Below are 12,089 nucleotides of genomic sequence, written 5' to 3'. Positions count from 1 at the left end.
GCTTTGTTTTATTTTCAATTCCTAAGATTTTCTTTTTATTTCTTTGTCTTTAGCATTTTGAAAATGACCTCACTGGTCAACCTGGCTTGAAGGTTTTATGTTATAGTTTTCTGAATTGAGCTATACATTTGTTTGAAGTTTTTTTGCGTTTAGTTTCAATGATATTTTAGATTATATCATTTCAATTCTTACATTTTGTTTATAATTCTTTGTTTTTAGCATCTTCAAAATGACATCATTCAATTTCCTGATGCAGAAAGGTCGAAGTTTTATTTTACAGTGATAAAACTGTGTCCTTGACGATTATAAATGATAATTACTAATTATTATACTAATTACAAAGTTTTATAATTTACTGGCAGACGGAATTGAAAAAAAAAATGGGAAAATATTTGGGTCAACTTATTTTTCTTTAACTGAGCAGTAATCAGTAGAATTACACTGAAATAAAATTACACTGAAATAAGGTCTAATGAAAGTATAATAACCACTTTCGAGCATTAATAATTTATCAACTGCTCGAATTTCGATAAAAATAGTAAAATAATTACGATAAATAAAAGATGTACAAAACAATTATAGACGTAAATAAAAACATTAAATATTTCACAAAATCAGAAACGAAAGTTCGCCTCAGATACACGATTTACCTCTGACTTTTTTTTTTATTTCTTCTTTTTTGTATGCTGACAAACAGTGCGCTGTACCGATCTCCTGATTTTTCTGCTTTCGGTCGGGAGAGCAATGCTTTGTTGGGGGCAAATCATCCGACGCTTCTCTGAGTCAGATAATAATTTTATGATGGTGAAAATTTTACAATTATACTTACTGGAGAGATTAAAACAAAAAATTTACAAAAAACAATTGAACAAAAATAGAATGTAAACTGTAGAACAGCAGTGCAGAAGAGAAGGGTGTTAGGTACAATTTGTATTAATTGGTGGCATTACCCTATGCTTTAACTACCGCAAGCTGAAGCAACCATAAAAAATCTGGTTGGTTGGAAAACCCACTGAAAAATTTAACGGAGAATTGCAGAGGAATGGATAAATTGGCAGAGAATTTAAAATGCAGAATTGCAAAAGAAAATCTCGAAAAAATTAAGATCATGCATTTTGCATAAGATTTTAAGCATTTAATTTTTCATAAAAGTCGTTAGGATCCACTTGGCATGGATTTTTACCATTCGATTCAACTATTTTTCCATTTCCATCTCCCATTTAATCCTTACTACAAATTCCTCCCCTCCCTTTTCAGAGCTTTTTAGAAGTTGGAGTTACAATCCTTTTTCTTACCTCAGTTAAGTGTTCAGTCCCTTCGGACACAAAAGAAATAATTCATTTTATCTGACTGTATTTTTGTTGTATAATCGGGAACAGTGTTACTAAGAGAGCATTGGAGAAGCCTAAATAAAATTTAGTGTATCGTTAGATTTCTTTTGAGTGACTTAATCCTAGTTTTGTGATAATAGCTTGGATAAAATTTTAGTTTTTTTACATTTATTTGGATATATCGATTGCGGATTAGAAGCGCAATGTTTTGTAACCTTTCTCTTTGGTATAGTCATCAAATTCTTTGGAATTTTACGATCTGGAGGAGGTACCGAAATATGTGATAGTGCTTTTGTTTAAAGACCCGTTCACAGTGTCAAAGAAGCAAAACCGAGATGACAACATTTCGTTCGCTACAGCTTTTGTCAGTGAAAGTATTCTTGTGGTGATAACTTACTCATTCCTTTGATCTGTTTTTGACTTCTCATAAAAGTATATAGTAATATCAATCAAATTTATGTGATTAACTACATTTTTTGATAAGAGGTAAAAAAAATAAGCGCAGTTATGATGTGAACAATCCGTTTGGAGGATACTTTCGTCAAGGTATATTACAAATTATTACATTAACGGTGTATCAGTGAAAGTTGAAGCTCCCTACCAATGATCCACAGCCTACCCACCATAATCTAGTGTGTGTAACACTGTTTGCAGTGACGGAGTAACAGTGGGGTCGCAGCCCAATTCCCTCTGAAGGTTTAAACTAATCGTTGATAAAATAAATTTTATTGCAAATGAATATAAACTGTATTACTCGGATGATCAAAAAGCTTTTTGGTCATTAAGTTTGTTTTCGCTGGCAAGATTTCAGAAAAATTGTGAATTGGGTAAACTCCAAATTTTAGCTGGTCTAAGGCATCCAAAGGACTCACTGTGTTTTATTTGTTCTTCTAGCCAGCACGAGATACTCAGAGGAAGGAGGCAACTTTCATCAGCTTATCTATCTCTCAAGTCGACATTTCCCGATTTCAAAGCTTGGTACGAAAACCCCGTCGGTTGTCTCCATTAGGTTGTCTACTTCGGTAAACCTGGTAACCTTATTCGCTATTCTTACCCCGGATTAGAATCAACTCTTATTGAATCCATACCTTATTCTTGGACCAATATGTCCAAATTTCATTGTAAGTTGGCATCGACGTTCATTCTTCATACGATTAATTTATGGGATGGAACCCAGAAAAAAAGGCACAAGGGGTACAGAATCTTCGCACAGCGCCTTAACTGGATTTTTTTCAATGGAGAGCTTGCAACCGATTCTATCACTCTGCTGGTGTATGCTGCAGTCCTTAATTTATTTTTAGTGTTCTGGTCCTGGAAGACAGGAACTGTTTTTAGAGATAATGGGTGACCCAACGCAATATTTGACTAAAGCGTTCTGGTGTTTGCCATTACTTGCTTCAATATATCCCAAAGTTTATCCAGACAAACAGTGTAATGGAACACCACTTTAAATAACAAGCCATCTACAACCTAGTGAGACCCTTGCATTAATTGGTGTAAAATATTAAATTCGAGGATCTAAGCTCTCGTAAAAAAGAACCTGTCCGAAGATCTCAGTATCTACAGGGGGTAATATTAGCAAACAGGATGTTCTAAAACAACAGAATCCTAGCATTTAGTGACCTGGGTAATGTAACTTTCACTGGTTTTCAACCAGTGGGCCATGAAATGGCTATAGTGTGCACGACAGTAACCAGTGAGTTTTCGGTCATCCAAACAATATGGTCCACAAATTGGGCTCCCTAATACTACTTTACCCTGATACGAAATATTTTGACAATAGTTAGGCATTTTCTGCTAAGTGAATTCCTTCACATAAGAAATTGAGCACACGGACAGTGTAAAAATAAACTTTGCACAGCCTAAAGGTCACTGACAGCTGAGGGTTTATTAGAAAGACATTCTAAGAACATTAAGAATTTATATTTTGAGAGTGGCTTACAAAGCAAAAAAGACGAAGAGTTCGAAAGATATAAAAGGACATACATATTAAAAAGGTCATATAAATGTGATGTGTGTAAAAAATGCTTTTCCCAATCAAGGAACTTGGATATACACCAAAGAGTGAGTACTGGTAAGAAACTATTCAAATGCAATGTGTTTGACAAGAGCTTTACTCAGTTAGGCCATTTGAACGTCCATCAAGGAGTGCATACTATAATGTGCATAATGTGCATAATATAAATGTTTTTACTTTCATAACTTTAATAAATCAAACAATATTAACATTTTGATTACTGAATATCAGTATATGTATATTAAACTGACAATGCACATTCATTTGTATTTTTTCAGTAAATTGCAAATTATGTTCTGGCCTTTGGAAGGCATTTGGAGTTTTGAGCCCAACTTATGTTAATTTCTGCTCGTTTTGAGTTTTACTCGGGTATTTATTGTAATTTCTGTTCGTTTTTGGTTTCATTTATTTATCGATGCTGATTTGTGGTAGTTTCACGCTTGGTAGATAATTTGATTTTATTTTTGTTAATTTTTTGTTTAATCGATTTCTTTCCTTTTCTTTGAAAAACTTATTTTGTGGAAAAAGTTTTTTAAATTAATTTCTGTTCGTTTAATATTGACATAGTCTTTTCGGGGAAAAAGAAAATAATACTTTAAATCTTTTCGTTTTTTTGGGACTTTATAGTTTGGCCTGCTATTTGTATTCTGGAGAAAAATTTTCAGAAATTTTTAACAACATAAACCGATTTAAAAATCTGGACACAAATAGTAGTGTTTAATTTAGTTTCACACCTCCTCTAGCTGACCTGAAATGGAAAACTTGATAGCATTCGCAGAAAAAATCAGTTTACTTTCTTTGATAGCTTGGATACACTTACGCTATTTTGATCTGATTAAGTTTAAGAGCAGAAATAGCACCGAAAGTTTGAACATAATACCCTCAGTCGTTTTGGGATATTGCTGAGATTTAAATTAGCATTAACACAGTGCATTTTAATTTAATATTAAGGCAATATTTTGTTTTTAAACATATTGGGAAATTGAGTGGGTGGGGGTGGGAGGGGGATCAGTTGCCCTCCAATCACTTTCGACTATTAAAAAGGGCATCGGCCCTTTCTATTTTCAATCGATTGAGCCCTTTTCGAAGTTCCTACAACAACTCCTTCGATACGAAGTGTCCTGGTCTGAACAACAACAACAACAAAAATAAAACAATATACCCACATCGATCTTTACTATAAAATGTCAAGGCTTCCAATCACTTTCGACTATTAAACAGGACACTAGGCCTTTCAATTTCCAATCGAATGAGCCTCTTTTGAGTTTCTACGGCAATACTTTCTTTAAACACCTTATATGCCCCCAGGGCATAAATTACAACCCTTACCCTAAAGGCTGTTAGGTTGGTTGTCATCCTCTAAGACATAATTTCCAGAACTGTCAACTACGTTAAACAAAATAGCTACCTCAAAATTTTGATTGGATTTGTTTGGGGAAATGGCTGGCGTGAGAGGGGCGTTAGTCGCTCTCCAATATCTTTCAACAACAAAAAAATGCACTAGCCCTTCCAATTTCCAATCAAATTAGCCCTTTTGAAGTTTCTACGACAACACTTTCAATAAAAACCTTGTATGCCCCCAGGGCATAGCTTACAACCCTTGCCCTGAGGGCTGGGGGATTGGGTGGGTTTGTCATCCTCAAAGACCTAATTTACAGAACTTTATACTACGTTGAACAAAATGGCTATATGAAAATTTTGATTTGATTTGTTTGGGGGAATGGTGGGCGTGACAGGGGGGTTAGTTACCCTCTAATAACTTTCGACTATTAAAAAGAGCACTAGCCCTCTCAATTTCTAATTGAATGAGCCCCTTTGGAAGTTTTTACAACTCTATCTATAAAAACCTCATATGCCCCCAGGGCATTACTTAAAACCTTTGCCCAGGGGGCTCTGGGGTTTTTTCATCCTTAAAGACATAATTTCCAGAACTTTCAACTACGTTGATCAAAATGGCTATCTCTAAACTTTGATTCAGTGTTATTTGGGAAATGGTGGGTGTGAAAGGGGGGTTAATTACTCTCCGCTCACTTTTGACTATTAAAAAGGGCAATTTCAATGTCCAATCAAATGAGCCCTTTTTGAAATTTCTACAACAACTTTCTATAGAAATCTTATATGCCCCCAGGGCAAACCTTACAACCCTTGCACTTAGGGCTCTGAGGGGGTTATCATCCTAAAAGTCCTAATTTCCAGAACTTTCAACTACGTTGAACAAAATAGATATCTCAAAATTTTGATTGGATGTGTTTGGCAAAATTGTTGGCGCGAGCCAGTTGCCCTTCATTCACTTTCGACTATTAAAAAGAGAACTATCCCTTTCAATTTTAAATTGAATGAGCCCTTTTTGAAGTTTCTACAAAAGCAGTTTCTATAAAAACCTTATATGACCCCAGGGCATAACTTACAACCCTTGCCCTGAGGGCTATGGGGGTAGGGGCTGTCATCCTTAAAGACCTAATTTCCAAAACTTTCAACTATGTTGAATAAACTGGCAATCTAAAAATTTTGATTGGATGAGTTTGAGGAAAAGGTGGGCGTGAGAGGGGGGTTATTTGCCCTCAAATCACTTTCTAATATTAAAAGGGGCACTAGCTCTTTGGATTTCCAATCAAATGAGCCGTTTTTCAAGTTTCTACGACAAAGATTTCAATGAAAACCTTATATATCCCCATGGCATAACTTATAACCCTTGCCCTGAAGACTGTGGGGGGAGTGTCCTCCTCAAAAACATTATTTCTATCTGAAATCAACTACGCTGAACAAAATGGCTATCTCAAAATTTTTACTGGATGTTTTTCGGGAAATAGTGGGCGTGGAAGGGGTGTTAGTTGCCTTCCAATCACTTTCGACTATTTAAAAAGGCACAAGCCACTCCAATTTCCAATCAAAGGAGCCCTTTTCGAAGTTTCTACGAAACTTCTTCGATCCGACGTACCCTGGTCTAAAACCAAGAAAAAAATAAATAATAAATTGTGCTAACATCGTTTACCTATGATATAGTATATGTTATTAAGGAAGCTATGCTTGTTTGGGCCTTATTTTCGAAACAGAAAAAGTACATTCAGATAAGCCTTTCAGAAAAATTTGAGGGGAGTGGTGAACTTAATCAAAACTTTTATACGAATTCAGGTTATCAAAAGGGCGTAGCTCAGGAATGTGTGAGTATATTAGATTGGAACCTTCAGGAAAAGATAAGGGAGATGATCAATTGACCAAAGTGGCAAGATTTGCCCACTACTACTATTACTGCTACTACTACCAAACTAATACATTTACAATATTCAGGAGAAATTTGAACTAAATCAAGACACTATTTGCAAGCACATTGTAAAAAGATATATCTCAGAATTGGATTTGGGTATTAAGGTATTTTCAGAGAATACTTAAAGGGGAAGATCAATTGACCAGAGGCACTATGTGTTCGCTACTACTAATATTACTACAACTGATACATTTACTACTACTACTTCTATAATAACTACTTATAGGGCTAAGAGCATTAAGATGAAAACTTAAAGAAGCGTATAAATGTACAGGTTATCAAAAGAAGATACCAGCAATGTCTTAACAATGGCTGATTGTATTAAGTTGAACTTCCAGGACGTGATGAGAGGTATGCTCAACTGACCAAAAGGCAGTATTTTAATGCTACTACTGCTACTAGTAGTAACACTATTAATACTAATTCTGTGACTACTATTAAAACTATGACTAAGGGTATTAAGATATAAATTTTCAGGGACTTTTGAGGAGGGAAGGTGGACTGAATCATACAGACACACCATCTGTATGCAGACTGTCAAAAGGGCGCATCAGCATTATCTTCGGAACAGCCTGGTGTGTAAAGTTGAATCTTGCAGGGCTTGTTGTGGGAGATGTTGAACTAACCAAAGACAATATTTGCACCCTATTGCTGCTTCATACTGCTGTTACTATTATTATCATTACTACTGGCACTAAATCTAAGGCAAATACTATTAATTCTACTCCGACTGCTATTACTATTGGTACAACTGCTACTAAAGCTAAGAGTATTAAGGCGAAAAACTTGCGGAATATTTAAACTGTATTTTTCTAAGTCGTAACACAGTAAGGCCACGCAGGTTGACAAAAGGACGTATCAGCAATGCTAAGTGAACAGTTGATTGTATTTAGTCTAAAGTTTTATAGTTTGTTGAAGAGGATATTGCAGAAAACAATGGTGCTATGTGCATATTGCTACTGATTATATTTTAGTTTAGATATATTGACCCAAATTTGATGGGTAGGTATAATACATTTGGCTTTTGTATATATTTAAAATTTTATGTCTCTTTTTCTTATAACTTCTATCTAATCTGAGTCATTTTAGTCTGGTCTACTGTTTTATTTGCTGTTACGTTTTATTTTCATCTGTACTAAAGACGCCATGCTTAACATAACTTATCTTTTTCAAATACCTTTAGGGCCCTTTTGGCTAGCTTTTCCTTTGTTTGTTTACCTTTGAACTACTCGATGGATAATCCAAATATAATATTCGAAGAATAAATGTATTGACGACCAAAGACTCCTAAAATACACACCTTAATTTACAATTTACACACATCAGTTCAACCATACTAGGATGACACCACTTGAGTGATAAGCCTTAGGGATGTCCATTTGCTTCTCCTTGGTAGTCTTTATACTTTGAGAGGTAAAGGTGGTACAAAGGTCTAGTCATAAGATAAGGATTAAGAGCATCAGAATATCCTAACCAATGATTTCCAAGCACCCAACGAAAGACGGACCACTCATCGTCATAAGACAGAATCTAATTGCAGATCGTTAGCTATAAAATATTTGAGCAGATATTAACCACAGGTGGTGTCAAAATCTTTTCAAAAGTAATATTTTAATAAATTGCACTTAAAACCGTCACATGATCTATATTTTTGCACCTGTAATCCAAACTGCACGATTTTTGCTAGACCGTTTCACCAGTATCACCAGATTTGACAAAGTCCTTGTCCATGTTAAAACTAATAGTTTTATCATTGTAGAATAACACTTCGTACTTTCTGCCCCGCGAAATCGAATGATGTCATTTTGAAGATACTAAAACAAAGAATTATAAACAAAATATAAGAATTGAAATGATATAATCTAAGACAACATAGCAACGAAATGTAAAACAACTTTAAACAAATGCATTGCTAAATTCACAAAACTATAATAGAAAATCTTTCAACCAGGATGACCAGTGATGTCTTTTTCAAAAAATTGAAGACAAAGAATTAAAAAGTAAATGCTAGGAATTGAAATTAAAACACAGCTAGTTGGGATGTAATTAAAGGATAGCAGAAATAAATTACAAAGAATTGAAAATAAAGGAATTACACAATTCTCCCACACCTAGTAATAGTTCACTGCGGTGACAAACCGCTTGAAGACAGCATAAGTGCGCGCACTCCTCCATTCCAGTGCATTCAGAGCTTCCCTCTATACACCATCCAAAGAAGTTTCAATTTCTTTTAATCCGTTCTCACGGCCTCATCTGATTCGCTTGGGGTAGTAAAGATATACTTATAGAACCAAATATTAAGGAACATAGAAGAAATGCGCTCCTTTATTACCAGTCTGAACTATAATTGGTAATATATATTTTCTCGTCCCTTTTCCATCTCAATCAAGCTTTAGAGTAGCCTAAAAATTGCAAAAGAATCATTAAGAATAGAAAATTATAAAGCACTCGCTTTATCCAGAGAAATTCATGAAAATAGTTAAATTCACAGAGGACAAATCAGATTGCTAATAATGTGACTTTTACCGAGCTGTAAAAGAACATGATTGCCAAGGCGTAAAACTAGTTCATGAGATAGCAATACTACCAAACCGTTTTTCTTCTCCACTGTTATGCAGCAATTTTTTTTCAAAATTTGTATTTGCAATATTGTTGATGCGTCGACAGCGCTTATCGAATTACTGTCCAGCATGCATCACCAGGATCCCATTCAGTCGGGACGTTCTGCTTTTCGCTTGACCCTATATAAATGACTGAAACGGACGATATTTGACAATTTGTCATCCTGTATCCACAAAGCATGTCCTAGCTATCTCAATCACCAAATTCAAAAAAATTCAATTCTCTTTTTGTTGGTTTACTGGAAGGACCACAAAAATTTTGATTGCCCTTTCTAATTTAGTTTAATGTCTTCAAACAAAGCTGTCGTTACTAAGAAATGAGAAGTCACTTGAGTTATCCTAAGGGAGAGAGGAAGAAATTGAGCTTCTGAGGGTGGTCAAAATCCAGAAATCTGAATTCTGAACAATGTTTTCATTTTCTACCTCATTACTTATTCATTTTTTTACACTTATGGGAGATGTAAAAACTATTATAGACGTAAATAAAAACAGTAAAAAAACTAGAAAAGAAAGTTCGTCTCAGATACACGATTTACCTCTGACTTTTTTTTAAACTTCTTCTGTTTCACCTGCTGACCAATGGTGTGTTCTACCTATCTCCTGATTTTTCTGCCTTTGGTCGGGAGAACAATGCGTGGTTGGGGGCAAATCATCTGACGCTTCTCTGACTCAGATAATAATTTCATAATGGTAAAAATTTTAAAATTATGTTTACTGGATATATTAAGAAACAAAACATACCGACAACAATTGAACGAAAATACAATGTAAACCATAGAATAGCCGTATCCAAGAGAAGGTTAGCTGGCTCAACTTATGTTAATTTGTGGTACTACCCTATGGTTTTATTGCTGCAGGCTGAAGCAACCATACAATATGTGGTTGGCTAGAAAACCCACTGAAAAATTTCACGGAGAATTGCAGAGGAACGGATAAATTGGCAGAGAATTTAAAATGCAGTTCTGCGAAAGAAAATCTCGAAAAAAAGTAAGATCTTGATGTTTGCACAAAAGCTATAACAATTATTTTTTCATGATAGTCGTAAGGCTATGGATGAAAAATTTTTCTCCGACTTGGAGTGGATTCTTACCCTTCGATTCAACTGCTGTACCATTTTAATCTCCCATTTAATCTTTTCTGCAAATTCTTACCTCCTTTTTCAGAGCTGTTTTGAAGTTGGATTTATAATAAATTTGTCTTACCCAGGTTAGGTGTTCAGTCCCTTCGGAAACAAGAGAAATAATTCATTTTATTCGACTGTATTTTTGTTGTATAATCGGCCAGTTTGAACGGTGTAAATAAGGGAGCAGTGGGGAAGACTCAATAATGTTTAGTGTTTCGTTAGATTTCTTTTGAGTGACTTAATCGTAGTTTAGTGATATTCGCTTGGATAGTAGTTTTTTTTACATTTATTTGGTAATATCAATTGCGAATTATAAGCGGATTTTTGGTTTAATGGAGTCCTTTACTTTTTTTGAAAAACTTATTTTGTGGAAAGTTTTTTTTTTTAATTAATCACTTAAAAGAAAGTTGCCAAATTAGAAAACTCACGTTTGGAAAACTCACGAGGAGAAATTTTGGTGACAATACAAAGGTATTTACTCAACCAGACATACACAAATTGGATTTTTTTAAATACAGAAAGTCATAGCCAAAGGGGAGGATAAAGCTGAAACGAAAAGAAGAAGAAAATCACTGAATAAATAAACAAAAATCTTCCAAGAAAAAACGAATTGATTAACTGACAAAAAAAATAAAAAATAAAAACAAACAAAAAAGATGCAGCGTACAAAAAGGTTCAATAAAATTATTTATCCAGCTAAATTATTATTGTACTATATCAACTAGCAGGTTTTTTTTTCCTAAGAATGGGTTGTTATATGATTATTCATATTCAATTTAGAAGAATATTCTCTCTTGCATACATAAGACTTAAACGGTTTCTCACCAGTATGTACTCTTTGGTGATTAATCAAAGTGCTTGACTGAGAAAAAGTTTTCTCACATACATTACATTTAAAGGGTTTTTCACCCGTGTGTACTCTTTGGTGCTGAATCAAATTGCTTGAACTATAATAGGTCTTGTCACATACTTCACACATAAACGGTTTCTCCCCAGTGTGCACTCTTTGGTGATGAATCAAACAGCTCGATTGAGAAAAGTATTTTTTACATACTTCACACTTAAATGGTTTCTCACCAGTGTGTACTCTTTGGTGCTGAATCAAATTGCTTGACTGAGAAAAAGTTTTCTCACACACATCACATTTAAAGGGTTTTTTACCCGTGTGTACTCTTTGGTGGTTAATCAAACTGCTTAAACTAGAAAAAGTCTGGTCACATACTTCACACTTAAACGGTTTCTCCCCAGTGTGCAATCTTTGGTGATTAATAAAAATGATTGACGCAGAAATTTTTTCCTCAAATGCATCACACTTAAAGGGTTTTTCACCCGTGTGTACTCTTTGGTGGTAAATCAAACTGCTTGAACTACAAAAGGCCTTGTCACATACTTCACACTTAAACGGTTTCTCCCCAGTGTGCACTCTTTGGTGACTAATCAAATTGTTTGACTGAGAAAAGCATTGTTTACATACTTCACACTTAAATGGTTTCTCACCAGTGTGCACTCTTTGGTGATGAATCAAACTGCTCGATTGAGAAAAGTATTTTTTACATACTATACACTTAAATGGTTTCTCACCCGTTTGTATTCTTTGGTGCTAAATCAAACTGCTTGAATGACAAAAATTTTTCTCACAGACATTAAATTTAAAGGGTTTTTCACCCGTGTGTACTCTTTGGTGGTTAATCAAACTGTTTGACTGAGAAAAGCATTTTTTACATACTTCACA

General features: G+C 34.6%; 2 pseudogenes across 1 annotated transcript in view; one reads left to right on the top strand and one right to left on the bottom strand.

The window, feature by feature from the left end:
• The window catches only part of LOC148943860 (uncharacterized), a 137,561-nt pseudogene that overhangs the window by 43,326 nt on the left and 82,146 nt on the right, over nt 1–12,089 (top strand). The window lies entirely within an intron of this gene.
• Nucleotides 11,097–12,089, bottom strand: part of LOC148943861 (uncharacterized) — an 8,572-nt pseudogene continuing 7,579 nt past the window's right edge.

This window comes from Artemia sp. Qi Xiang Cuo, chromosome 15, assembly GCF_049724085.1.
Source record: "Artemia sp. Qi Xiang Cuo chromosome 15, ASM4972408v1, whole genome shotgun sequence".
Lineage (NCBI taxonomy): Eukaryota > Metazoa > Arthropoda > Branchiopoda > Anostraca > Artemiidae > Artemia > Artemia sp. Qi Xiang Cuo.
The sequence above is the reverse complement of the archived record's forward strand: the minus strand, read 5'-3'. Positions and strand labels throughout refer to the sequence as shown.